Source organism: Castor canadensis, chromosome X (genome assembly GCF_047511655.1).
Source record: "Castor canadensis chromosome X, mCasCan1.hap1v2, whole genome shotgun sequence".
Lineage (NCBI taxonomy): Eukaryota > Metazoa > Chordata > Mammalia > Rodentia > Castoridae > Castor > Castor canadensis.
The window spans coordinates 137904361-137917494 of NC_133405.1; the positions used below are offsets into that span (position 1 = coordinate 137904361).

At 36.0% G+C, this 13134-nt stretch overlaps 1 long non-coding RNA gene across 1 annotated transcript in view; it reads right to left on the minus strand.

Annotated features, from left to right (window-relative positions):
* The window catches only part of LOC141419759 (uncharacterized), an 86502-nt gene extending 81982 nt beyond the window's left edge, over positions 1-4520 (minus strand). The window contains exon 1 of the long non-coding RNA XR_012444430.1: positions 4103-4520. This is a non-coding gene — a long non-coding RNA (uncharacterized lncRNA). The remainder of the gene's footprint in view (positions 1-4102) is intronic.
* Between the last annotated feature and the right edge of the window lie 8614 nt (positions 4521-13134).

Consider the following 13134-nt stretch of genomic DNA (forward strand, 5'->3'; position numbering starts at 1 on the left):
AAAGGCTACCTGGAGAAGAATTCAACCCATGCAATAGATGACATATTATAGCTTAACAGTTGAAATTTAATAGTAAATATGGCAAGCTTAATACCAGGAATCTATCAATTCTCCTAACCAGGGATTAGTCTTTTATGCAAGTGTTCCTGGTCTTATGCAGGTGAGGGCACTGCCCTATTTGGGGTCAGAGATCCTTGTTACTTGAATTTTCTGTCTTGAGCTAAGGTGAAATACTACCTGAATGCTGATGATGTGAATTTCTATCAAAGGAAGCAACAAGACATTATGCAGCTTTACAGGTACTGAAATAAAAACAAAGTATATGCTTTTTGTTGCATTTTATAATAATATTCAGACTATACTTGTTATAGAACCTAAGAATTTCTGAGGGTGACCTAAGTCAGATTAAGTTTTTGATCTTTTGGCTGAAGACCCTAGAGAGAGATCAAAACTGTGTCAACATATTACTAATCTCAGGCCCCCTCTGAGGATCAGAACACTGAATTTTAGTTTATTATCTTCAGATTGGTCTTATAAGTGCATGTTGTACAATACCTGTGCCACAAGCTCAGTTAAGAATCAATTGCATATCATAATTAAATATTGGTCACTCAATGGCATTGGAAACTAGTGTACAAAACACCTGGCTAAGGAGATGTTCCAGATTAAAGAAAAACTAAATGCAGTATGTGGTCTTGGATTAGATTTATTAAGTAATATATAACATATGTAAGTAACCTTTCAAGATAATTTAAAAAATTAAACTTTTCCAAAATGTTAAATGTAGGTGCATGCAAACATTTGTAAGCATGGGAAATGTGACTTCTGAGTAATGGGATATAAAATCTAATAATGAGCATACATTAAAAACATGAAGTGTTGAGCTGCTGTCTTTAAAGGAAGATATTAGCCATAAATCAAATGATGAATATACAGACTATACAAACAAATAAATAAGGATTGTGATAAACATGAATACTTTCTATTATATTTAATTTAATCTTCTGTTGCTAGTTTTATGAGATTTGAGATCCAACATGCTTCCAATTAATTCAACTTAGAGGATTCATTTGTAGCATGTGTATTGTTTAAGACCCTGGCAATCTTCTCGATTGTTTCACCTTCCAAAAGAAAAAACAAAAAAGCACAAACTTCCCTTCCTGGTCTATTCTGTTGTTCCTGAATTTCAGATTCATAAGATTTTCTTTTGAATTAAAAAATATGTATTTGAAGAAGTTATTCTGTTGTTCCTGAATTTCAGATTCATAAAATTTTCTTTTGAATTAAAAAATATGTATTTGAAGAAGGCATGTGCCTACATAAAGGGAAACAAAGTGATGGGATACAGTATTGACTTTCTGAAATCAAAAAGAAAAATTGAATTGTCATTTCTCAATTTTAACAAAGTTTTTGAAGAGTTTCTATACAAGCTTCTTCCAATAAACAGATATTTGGGAACCACTTATGTTTCACAGTTACAGCTATCTGCTTGAAATAAAAGCATTGTAAATTTATGAAATGACTTTGTCAAAGTTTTCCTTGCAATTCACCCACTGCTTCTCCAGTCATGGATCATGTTCTGTGGATTATCTTTGACTCTTTTCTGTTCCCATCTGTCCTTCTTGACCATTTTATTCATCACTTTTCCCCATACCATATGCCTATGGATTAGAAAGGTTAATTTAAATTCAAATGCTTCCTGTTTACTTTCTCCAGACTATCTTGTGAAGTTCAGTGATGATGCTACATGTACCTCTGAATTCCATTTGTTTTCTAACTTCTCAATGAATAAATGAAATTTAGCTAGAAGATTTTCTTCTGCCAAGGCACTTTTCAATCTTTCATGCCCTCAGGATTCATTTTTAATGTTAAAATGCTTTTGTATGAGCACGGCAATCAAACTGTCTCAGGGTTGGATAGAAAGGCTTTCCACAGCTGTCTCAAGGTAAGAATTGCAAAAGAATGAATAAACAATAAATCATTTTGTAATGCCAAAAGGATAAAACTACCAATAAAAATGGGAAATAATTTTTATCATACCAAATTCTAGTCAAAAGAACTCCTGTAGTTAAAAGAACATGGTTATGGAGCAAGAAAAAGTTTCAAAAATATTTTTCCAAAGTTTTACCTCAATCTACTTTATAATATCTTAGATATATCAGATTCACAAATTTGAAGCTTCCTTGGGGGAAGGACCTATTCCTTTTTTTTTTGAAGTGATGGGGCAGTGCTGAGGTTTGAATTCAATCCCCTACACTTGCTAGGTAGACATTCTAACCACTTTAGCCACACTGCACTGGCTCTTTTTGTTTTAGGTAGTTTTTGGATAGGGTCTTGTGTTTTTTTGTCCAGGGTTGCCTTTGTACCACAATTCTCCTACTGACATAGCTTGGACCACAGGCCTACATCACCATGTCTAGCTTGTTTGTTAAGATGAGGGTCTCACTAACATTTTACCTAAGCTGGCCTTGAACTGCAATGCTCCCAATCTCTGCCTCTTGAATAGCTGTGATTACACCACCACACCTAGCCCTGGACCTATTCTTTCTTGAATAGGAAATGTTCTCTTGAAACAGGCATAAACCTGGGGGCTAATTTGAGAAAGATAGCATGGGCCCATTAAAAGAAATTTTTCAGAGAAAAAGGCAAAATCATGACTCTCCTACAGATATAAAGTAAACATTTATTAAAGATTTTATCTGACTAATGAGGAACTCAATCAGATGTTATCACCTGTTGAAAGGAAATATCAACAAGACATATAGAGAAAAGGAATTTAATTGCAAATCTCACAAACATTTCCCCTCACTGGGAGGAGGAATAAAGTCTCTCTAAATCTATGAATGGTTTGTATATGCATCAGTTACCTACAATTTAAAAAGCAGACACAGAATAGCTCAGAGACACTGAACTGTGCTTAATCCAATATGCTATAGAAAATTTGCTAGAATACAGATATTATTTTTCTACAGGATGATAGAAACAGAAACAAGCAATGCAGCAGAGACCCTGCCTGGGTAGTTGACAATATCTTAGTCCCTGGTCCTTGTTTTTTCCGAGCTCTACTTCCCCTTTTCTGCCCTGAGATACTCCTCTGTCCTTGTAAGAAACATGATTATTTTTGCTCGTACTATCTTGAATTAGATTCTGATACTCACATATTTGTTTAAAGTGGTTCCAAAACACCACTCAAAAAGGCTGACTGTTGAACCTCAGAAGACTCATGCTTTGCTTTGGAGTTGGCAAATCACTCCTTATCTCTGTAGATTAATATTATTTTCCACAGCTTGCACAATGATATCAATGTGGCCAAACCATTGACATCTCCTCACCCTGGTGCAGTAATTCTTTGTTTCTGAACATTTGCTTAGGTTTTTCCTCACATATGACATATTGAACCCTTCTACCTATTCTCCTGCTAACTACCATCACCACCATACCATGTCCCACATCTTCTAATTTGGTCTTTTATTGAATGTCCCCATCAAATGCTATTTATGCCATAAAGCCTGATTGAATTCCCTTGCCTAGGAAGTAATTTTCTCCTCCCCCATATTCCCATAGACACTTGTCTATAATTCTTTATGGCACTTACTGTACCCTAATTTGAATTATAGTGAGCAATGTGTCTGTTCTGCATTCCCTTGATAGGCAGTAGAAGCTTTACTAACAAGTTTACATAATAGATATAATTTAATAAAGTTTTATGAGATGAATGTATGCTGTCCATTCCTGTTCAAGGTTCTTTTCTGCCCCATGAATATCCCATTCTATAAGGAATATACAAGTGACTTAAGCCTAATGTTTGGGGATGTCACCTTCTGTTTGACTATTCGTCCCACACAAGAATGATTCACAACCACTAAGGATTCAAGCACACAAATGCAAACAGCTTTGTGCTGCTGAGACCGTCTTCCTCAGCAGTACAGCATATTTAGCGTCTTGCATTCAGAAAACTTGTTAGCAGTGTTGGCATCACTCTCTGGACATATCTCATTATAACAAGGATGGAATGATGCAAACCAGACACAGACAAGCATATTTTTCATCTATTGGGAATCAGAAAAGGAATTAAGAAACACTGTTCATTATGCAAACTCACCAGGGATAAAATCCTCAGGTTTCCATGTCCATTCAGAATTAGTATGAGTAAGACTGGAGAAAAACAAGTTTCAGAAAAAAAAGTAAAAATTGTGACTTTTTTTAATACGGATTTTTAAAATGAACACATGTAAAGGATTTTATTTTACTCATGAATCAACGAGCCAACCAGACAGATGTTATAACTGGTTCAAAGGAAAAAATGTAAAAATTCATATTGAGCAAAGGAATTGAATTGCAAAAAGAGATAAAACTGTTCGATTTTTTGAGAGTCAGTTGAAACTCTATTGAACAAGACAGACTTTGCATATCAGTTACTTGCAGTTTACAAAGAGTTATGAAATAGCTCAAAGACAATGAACAGGGCTAGAATCAGACAGCCTGCAAATGTGTAAAAGCTAGTGTATAGTTTTTCAATGAAGTACAGTTATTCTTTTCCTCTAGAGGCCGATGAGGTGAGGGATAGTAAGATAAATCTATTTTGTAATATCTTAGCAGCACCTTGCTCCAGTCCTCAAGAGACCTAGTTATACATCCTCTCCCAAGATTTGGAAGGAGGCAGAGCACATTGTTCTAATAAATCCTGTTTACTTTGTTGAGCTTATGTAAGAGGTTTCCTGTTGTTTGCAAACAAAAGCACCTTCAGTAAGATAGCATTCATTTCTTCAGAAACAAAACAAAAAGAAGACAATACTCACCAATGGGGCTTCCTGAACACTTTTCTTTCTGTTCCAGGGTTCCTAGAACTATTTTTCGTTAAACCAAGAGAGACACATAACTTCATATATCTCTAGGGTGCCTCAATACTGGTTCATGATCCAGAAATGCATAAATAGTGAAAGCAGGACAGTAGTCTTATATTTTTGTAATAGGAATATGTTTTGTGAGGCACAACATCAAACTCATTACAAATGATGAAAAGCAGATGACATGGTGACATACAATTAGCATCATTTCTTCCTTTCTTTGTGGTGGTACTAGGGTTTGAACCCTGGGCTTTCCTCTTGCTAGACAGACGCTCTTCCACTTGAGCCATGGCCCCAGCCATTTTTGCTTTAGGTTATTTTCCAGGTAGGGTCAGCCTTTTACCTAGAGAAATCTTCCAATAATGATCCATCTACCAATGCCTCTCATGTAGCTGAAACTACAGTTGTGTGCCACCATGCTTGGCTTGGGTCTCACTAACTTTTTGCCTAGGTTGGCCTTGAACTGCAATCCTATCTCTGCCTGCTGTAGAGCTGGGATTAGAAGACTGAGCCATCCCACCTAGCTCCCAGCATTCTTCTTAACAATCATGGATTGGAGTTAGGTAAAGGTTCCCTTGAGACAATACACAAATGTCTTAAATCACCTAAATGTCAAGTCCCCAATTCCATAGTCCTGGGCTTCTCTTCCTAGCTCCTGAAGACTTCAGAATCTCTATATTCTGCTTTGAACCACCACCCCAGGGTCTAGCCCATAGCGAATGTCACTCCATTCATGCCTCTCACATAGAATACATGTTCACCTAGTACTATTACTATTCTCTTCAAGAGTCAATGGTTACTTTTGGGATTCATTTCATCTAGGATTATCTTATCTCTCAATAGAAACTTTGTCACAATTGCTAGGGTCCCTCAAAGATCTGTGAATAAATGCATGATGCCTAACAATTTTCAATGTGGTTAATGCTCATAAACAGAGATTCAGGATCAATCTTTGCATCAAACTCACCAGATTAAACTTTTAAAAATAACATTATTTAAATATGTTTTGACCATACTATGTGTAAATACATTTTTACAGAAGCTCCAGGTATAATGCTATCTCTTACCCTAGTGAGAACACACTTTTACTTAATGCTTTTTAATACCCAGAATCAACTTAGTAAGTTAATTTTTCCTCAAGTTATATCCATAGCAGAAATGAATGTTTTTAATGCCTTTTTACCTACTAAGAGACTGACCCAAGATTCCCAGTGGTTCATATTTTTTTATTATTATTATTATTCATTTATTCACATGTGCATACATTGTTTGGGTCATTTCTCCCCCCTGCCCCCACCCCCACCTTTTCCCCCTCCCCCCTCGCTTCCAGGCAGAACCTGTTCTGCGCTTTTCTCCAGTTCCATTGAAGAGTAGAAATAAGTAATAATAAGAGAGACATAGCTTTTTGCTAGTTGAGATAAGGACAGCTATACAGTGAGATTCCTAGCATTGCTATCATGTACAAATGTGTTACAACTCATGTTGATTCATCTCTAACTGATCTTTACACTGGTTCCTGTTCCCCTTCTCATGTTGACCTCTGTCACTTTAAGGTTTTTGTATTAATTCCTCTGGAGTGGGGACATCAAATGCTTTCATGTTTTGGGTTTCCTATATAACCCCATATCTCCCATATGTGTTCTCCCCTTGTTATGTAACCCAAGTCCTACAACATTGCTATATTTGCCCTAGATCTAAAGACCACATATGAGGGAGAACATACCACCTTATTTTTGACAAAAGGGCCAAAAATATACAATGGAGAAAAGACAGCCTCTTCAACAAATATTGCTGGGAAAAGTAGTTATCCATCTGCAAGAAACTGAAACTAGATCCATGTCTATCACCCTGTACTAGAATCAACTCAAAATGGATCAAGGACCTAAATATCAGACCCAAAACTCTGAAGTTAGTACAGGAAAGAGCAGGAAACACTCTGGAACTAGTAGGTATAGGCAAGGACTTCCTCTATAGAACCCCAGCTGCCCAGCAACTAAGAGAAAGAATGGGCAAATGAGACTTCATAAAATTAAAAAGCTTCTGCACAACAATAGTTCATATTTCTACACAAATTCTTCTTCCCTTACCTACCAACTTCCTCTCCAGGGCAAACTAAAACTCAGCCCCTTATTACAAAAGTCAGGGAAAAGAAGAATACCACAAGATAAAACCCCACTACTTCCAGGGTGAGAACACATTTTAAACATATATTTCAAAATTTTATCATCTGTTAAATTAATTTGTTTAATAGTGCCTTTGTTTCTTATTTCTTATTAATTATATTGTCTGTTCCAAAGAATGATTTAGCTACCTTTATTCTTTTCTCATGGAAATGTAATATAAAATTAACAATTAAAATAGATGAAATGATTTTTTATTAGTAAAATTAGGAGTATCGTTCTAATTGATATACCTTCTTCAAAATAACAAAGAGCTGAATAGAGAATATCAAATGTGAGTACTTCTAGTTCTGAGGCATATTAAAGTTTCTGTTCAGATTCCTAGCTTCATAACTGGAAGTTACCCTAGAAATAAAAATAGTTCTAAGGTAATCAAATATTTTATCATTCTTTAGTTATAAAATTAATTTTTTCAAATAAAATCTACCAAAAACCCTGAAATAGATAAACCCTATGGAAGTTCATATCATTTTACACATAGAAAAACTGAAACACAAGAAAATCAAGTGATCTTTCCATAGACCCAATTGTTACAGAAAGAATTTGAATTTCTTGATTCATACCCTTCTTTTCTCTGTGCCAATTATGAGTTGTTCCCTCCAATGTGTTGGGAGTGGGGGTCTTCTCTCTAGTATATTGCAATTCTGTTTAATTCCATATTACAAGGAAGTAGCTAGAGTTTTATTTTATCTTTTTTTTTGATGGCACTGGGGTTTGAACTCAGGGCCTCACACTTCCTAAGCAGGCACTCTTACCTCTTGAGCCACTCCAGTAGCTCCAATTTGAATTCATTCCTTGAAAACAAGACATTCCTGGACTATCTATAGTCATAGATTTAGCATCAAGTTGCAGATGGCAACAGAGAGAAGATGATGAGAATGGGGTACGGAAGGAAAGAATGGAGCTTGTCTAAGAACAACTTAATGGAAAGTGTGAAGGAGGCATTAGTCCATGAAATATTGAGGAAATCATTTTGGATATGATAACCTTGACCAAACAACAATGTAGACCACTGTGTTGTTCATATAAACAAAAACATGCCAAACTCAAGGTTTAGCTTTGAATGCTTGCAAGTCTTCTACATAGTAAATGTATACATGAGACTATGAACAAATGATATTGAATTTTTAAATGATAGTTCATATGTACCAAAACCATTTATTTTCCTGTCTGTTTCCTTTCCACTGCTCCAGTGGTGGAAGGTTTGGCAAAGAGAGAAATCAGGCTGGCTCATGTACATCTTTTGTGCCATATAACAGCCCAATCTTCACTGTTGCCTTCACTGTTCTCTGAAAGAAGCCATGACATCTCCATCCAATAAACAAGTACACATACAAGGTCTAAGCAAATTTTCTAGGGGGCAGGCAGAATCAAACTTAGATTCAGTAAGGTGAAGACCAAGCTGCATGAGTATCATTAGAATACTAGGGTGGAAACAGAAAGTCCCTCTGGGGCAATGAAGTAGAATCTTTTATTAAAAAATAAAAAGAAAGAAAAAGTTGAGTTTTAAGGATTCCTCATGCATCTAAATCAAAATATATATGTTTCAACAACTTAGATTGACAAAGATGAAAAATTAACAATGACCTACCTACCAAGGTGATAGCTGTCTTAGTTATATAGGTTCACTCTGTGATGTTCACAGGATGAAATTGCATAATGACATATTTCCCAGAATATATCCCCATTCTTAAGTGATCCATAATGTCAATAAAATTATGAAAGAACCACTGAAAATGTGTATCCAAAATCCTAGTTTTGCATGTCTTCCTATTCAGCAATTCCACTATAAAAATTTATCTAAGGAGGATGAGCAGAGGTGAAAACACATTTGTCTCAGTTTTGTTTAAAACAGCGAAAAGTTTAGAAACACCAAGTGATCATCAATAGAGCTGGTATACAAATTTAAGTACAGTGAAACACTAAGGAGTTACTTAAAATGATGACAGAGACTGGCTACCTGTAGTACTGATTAGCACCAATGGCAATAGCTATTAATGGTAATAAAAGTTTGCATTAGTTAACTCTAAAATAAGCCACAATTTGTGTTAGGAGTTGCACATATATTTCTGCATTGAATCCCAACAGCTCAATAAATATGAAAGAAATTATATTATTGTCAACATTTTACAAATGACTATATAAAGGTATGAAACAGCATGCAACTTATCATGAAGAAGCAAGTTTTGGGGCCAAGAGCTTCATGAAGGAGATAAGATTTGAAGTGAGATTTTGTTAGAAAAGGAAGAACACACTTGAGAGATAACACAGAAATATCCAAAACTACCAAAGTGTTTGAGGTGATAAGGCATCCATTACACCTTAATAACTCAGGAAAAGCAGCATTGCAACTGGTCTTTGGAATTTTTTTCACCAAGTCACTTGTGTTCTCCATCCAGTTAGGATGTGGATCAGAGCTTGGTAAAATGAGCAGCTGTTGTCAGAATTCTTTCTTTTATTTTCTCACATGGCTGGTTTGGATTCAGTTTAGAAGATCTGTATTCCATGTAACTCACACATCTGAAAAGCCCAAGAAGATCAACTTCAGAGAAACCATACTTATCTCTTGCAGCAAGTATTTATGAGATTTACAGATATTGCATTTGATTTAAAAAAAACAAAAGACCAAGATCCATGGTATGTCACACACATGTAGAATATGCAGATTTGGGTCATTTTCCTACATGGTAAGTTACAAATAACTTATTCAATATTCCCTTTAAAGTGAGGTGCCCTCTCTTTTCTCTCAGTGAACAGATGGATAAAAATCATGAATTTATTTATTAAGCTGTGTTTGTTCAACATTTATGAAACTTGCTGCCTGATAATCGTTATTAGAAAATTTTGGAGTAAAACCAGATACAGAAGAACACAACAAAAAAAACTGAGCAGCTTTCAATTTTCAATTCATACTTATAATAACTGCCCAGGGTAGAATCAAAACAGCATTACTGAAGGCAGAGGATGTCTGACAACTAAAACATGGAGATCAAAAACCACTTGATCATCTCAATAGATGCAGAAAAAGCCTTCGACAAGATCCAACACCACTTCATGGTAAAAGCTCTAAGAAAACTAGGAAAAGAAGGAATGTACCTCAACATTGTAAAGACTACATATGACAAACCTATAGCCAACAGCATACTTAATGGTGAAAAACTGAAACCATTCTCCCTAAAATCAGGAACGAGACAAAGATGCCCACTCTCCCCACTCCTATTCAACATAGTACTGGAATTTCTAGCCAGAGCAATTAGGCAAGAAGAAGAAATAAAAGGAATACAAATAAGTAAAGAAACTGTCAAAATATCCTTATTTGCAGGCAATATGATCCTATATCTTAAAGACCCAAAAAGCTCTACTCAAAAACTCTTAGACACCATAAACAGCTACAGTAAGGTAGCAGGATACAAAATCAACCTACAAAAATAATTAGCTTTTCTATACACCAACAATGAACAAACTGAGAAGAAATAAACAATTCCATTCACAATAGCCTCAAAAATATCAAATACTTAGTAGTAAATTTAACAAAGGATGTGAATGACCTCTACAAGGAGAACTATAAACCCTTGAAGAAAGAGATGGAGGAAGACTACAGAAGATGGAAAGACTTCTGTAGTCTTGGATCCGTAGAATCAACATAGTAAAAATGGCTATACTACTGAAAGCAATCTACATGTTTAATGCAATTCCCATCAAAAACCCAATGACTTTCATCACAGAGATTGAAAAATCTACCCTAAAGTTCATTTAGAAACACAAGAGACCACAAATAGCCAAGGCAATACTCAGCAAAAAGAGCAATTCTGGAGGTATCACAATACCTGACTTCAAAACATATTACAAAGCAATACCAATAAAAACAGCATGGTACTGGTACAAAAACAGACATGAAGACCAGTGGAACAGAATAGAGGATCCAGATATGAACCCACACAACTACACCCACCACATTTTTGACAAAGGTGCCAAAAATATACGATGGAGAAAAGACAGTCTCTTCAACAAATGTTGCTGGGAAAAGTGGTTACCAGTCTGCAAGAAATTGAAACTAGATCCATGTCTATCACCCTGTACTAGTATCAACTCAAAATTGATCAAGGACCTAAATATCAGACCTGAAACTCTGAAGTTAGTACAGGAAAGAGCAGGAAACACTCTGGAACTAATAGGTATAGGCAAAGACTTCCTCAATACAACCCCAGCAGCCCAGCAACTAAGAGAAAGGATGAATAAATGGGACTTCATAAAATTTAAAAGCTTCTGCACAACAAAAGAAATGTTCTCTAAAATGAAAAGACCACCCCAGAGTTGGAGAAAATATTTGCCAGCTATACATCAGACAAGGGACTGATAACCAGAATACACAGGGAACTTAAGAAACTAAACTCTCCTAAAAATCAATGAACCAATTAAGAAATGGGCAACTGAACTAAACAGAACATTTTCAAAAGAAGAAATTCAAATGGTCTAAAAACACATGAAAAAATGCTCACCATCTCTAGCCATAAAGGAAATGCAAATCAAAACCACCCTAAGATTCCGCCTCACCCCTGTTAGAATAGCCATCATCAAAAACATCACCAAAAAATGCTGGCAAGGATGTGGGAAAAAAGGAGCCCTAATCCACTGCTGGTGGGAATGCAAGCTGGTGCAACCACTCTGGAAAAACATTTGGAGACTTCTTAAAAATCTAAACATAGACCTGCCATATGATCCAGCAATCCCACTCCTGGGGATATACCCAAAGGAATGCAACACAGGTTACTCCAGAGGCACCTGCACACCCATGTTTATTGCAGCACTATTCACAATAGCCAAGTTATGGAAATAACCAAGATGCCCCACTACTGATGAATGGATCAAGAAAATGTGGTACTTGTACACAATGGAATTTTACTCAGCCATGAAAAAAAATGAAATCTTATCATTTGCAGGTAAATGGATGGAACTGGAGAACATCATTCTCAGCGAGGTCAGCCAGGCTCAGAAGACCAAAAATCGTGTGTTCTCCCTCATATGCAGACTTTAGATCTAGGGCAAATGCATCAATGTTGTTGGACTTGGATCACAAGAAAAGGGGAGAGCACATACGGGAAATATAGGAATAGGTAGAAAACCCAAAACATGAAAGCATTTGATTTCCCCACTCCAGAGGAACTAATACAGAAACCTTAAAATGACAGGTTATCACTAGCAGGGTATCAGGAACTAATGTAAAGATCAGTTAGAGATGAATCAACATGGGTCGTAACACATGGGTACATGAGGGCAATAGTAGGAATCTCTCTGTATAGCTATCCTTAACTCAACTAGCAAAAACACTTTGTCTTTCTTATTATGCTTATGTCTTCTCTTCAACAAAATCAGTCATAAGGACAGAATGGGACCTGCCTGGAACTGAGGAGGGGAGGGGGGGAAGAGTGGGGGAGGGGGTGGGGTGGGGAAGTGACCCAAACAATGTTTGCACATGTGAATAAATGAACAAAATAAATAAATAAATAAGACTAAATGCTTAGAGAACGACAACAACAACAAAAACTTGGAGAGGATGTCAGTTTTCCTAACATATAAGAAACATACACAAGAAAAAAAACTCACATCAACATTGAATCAACATGGGTCATAACACATGTGTACATGAAAGCAATGCTAAGAATCTCTCTGTATAGCTGTCCTTATCTCAACTAGCAAAAATGCTTTGTCTTCCTTATTATGCTTATGTCATTTCTTCAAAAAAATTAGTGATAAAGGCAAAACAGGACCTGCCTGGAACTGAGAGGGGGAGGGGGGAAGGGTGGGGGAGGGGGCAGGGTGGAGAAATGACCCAAACAATGTATGCACTTGTGAATAAATGGAAAAATAAACTAAAAAAAAAAATAAGAAATAATTGGTTTTATGATCATAAAATTTCTGCAAAATGAATACCACTAAATTTTTTTTATCAGATTGATAACAGAACATATTCCTTTTTTAAGCATTTTGCCTAATTTGCTAAAACACTGAACCCTTGTTAGAAACCCTTTATCCTTTAGACTAACTATAGTTTTCTATGGTAGATATTTTGCCTACCATAAATGCACTGGTTTGATCCCAAACCCGTT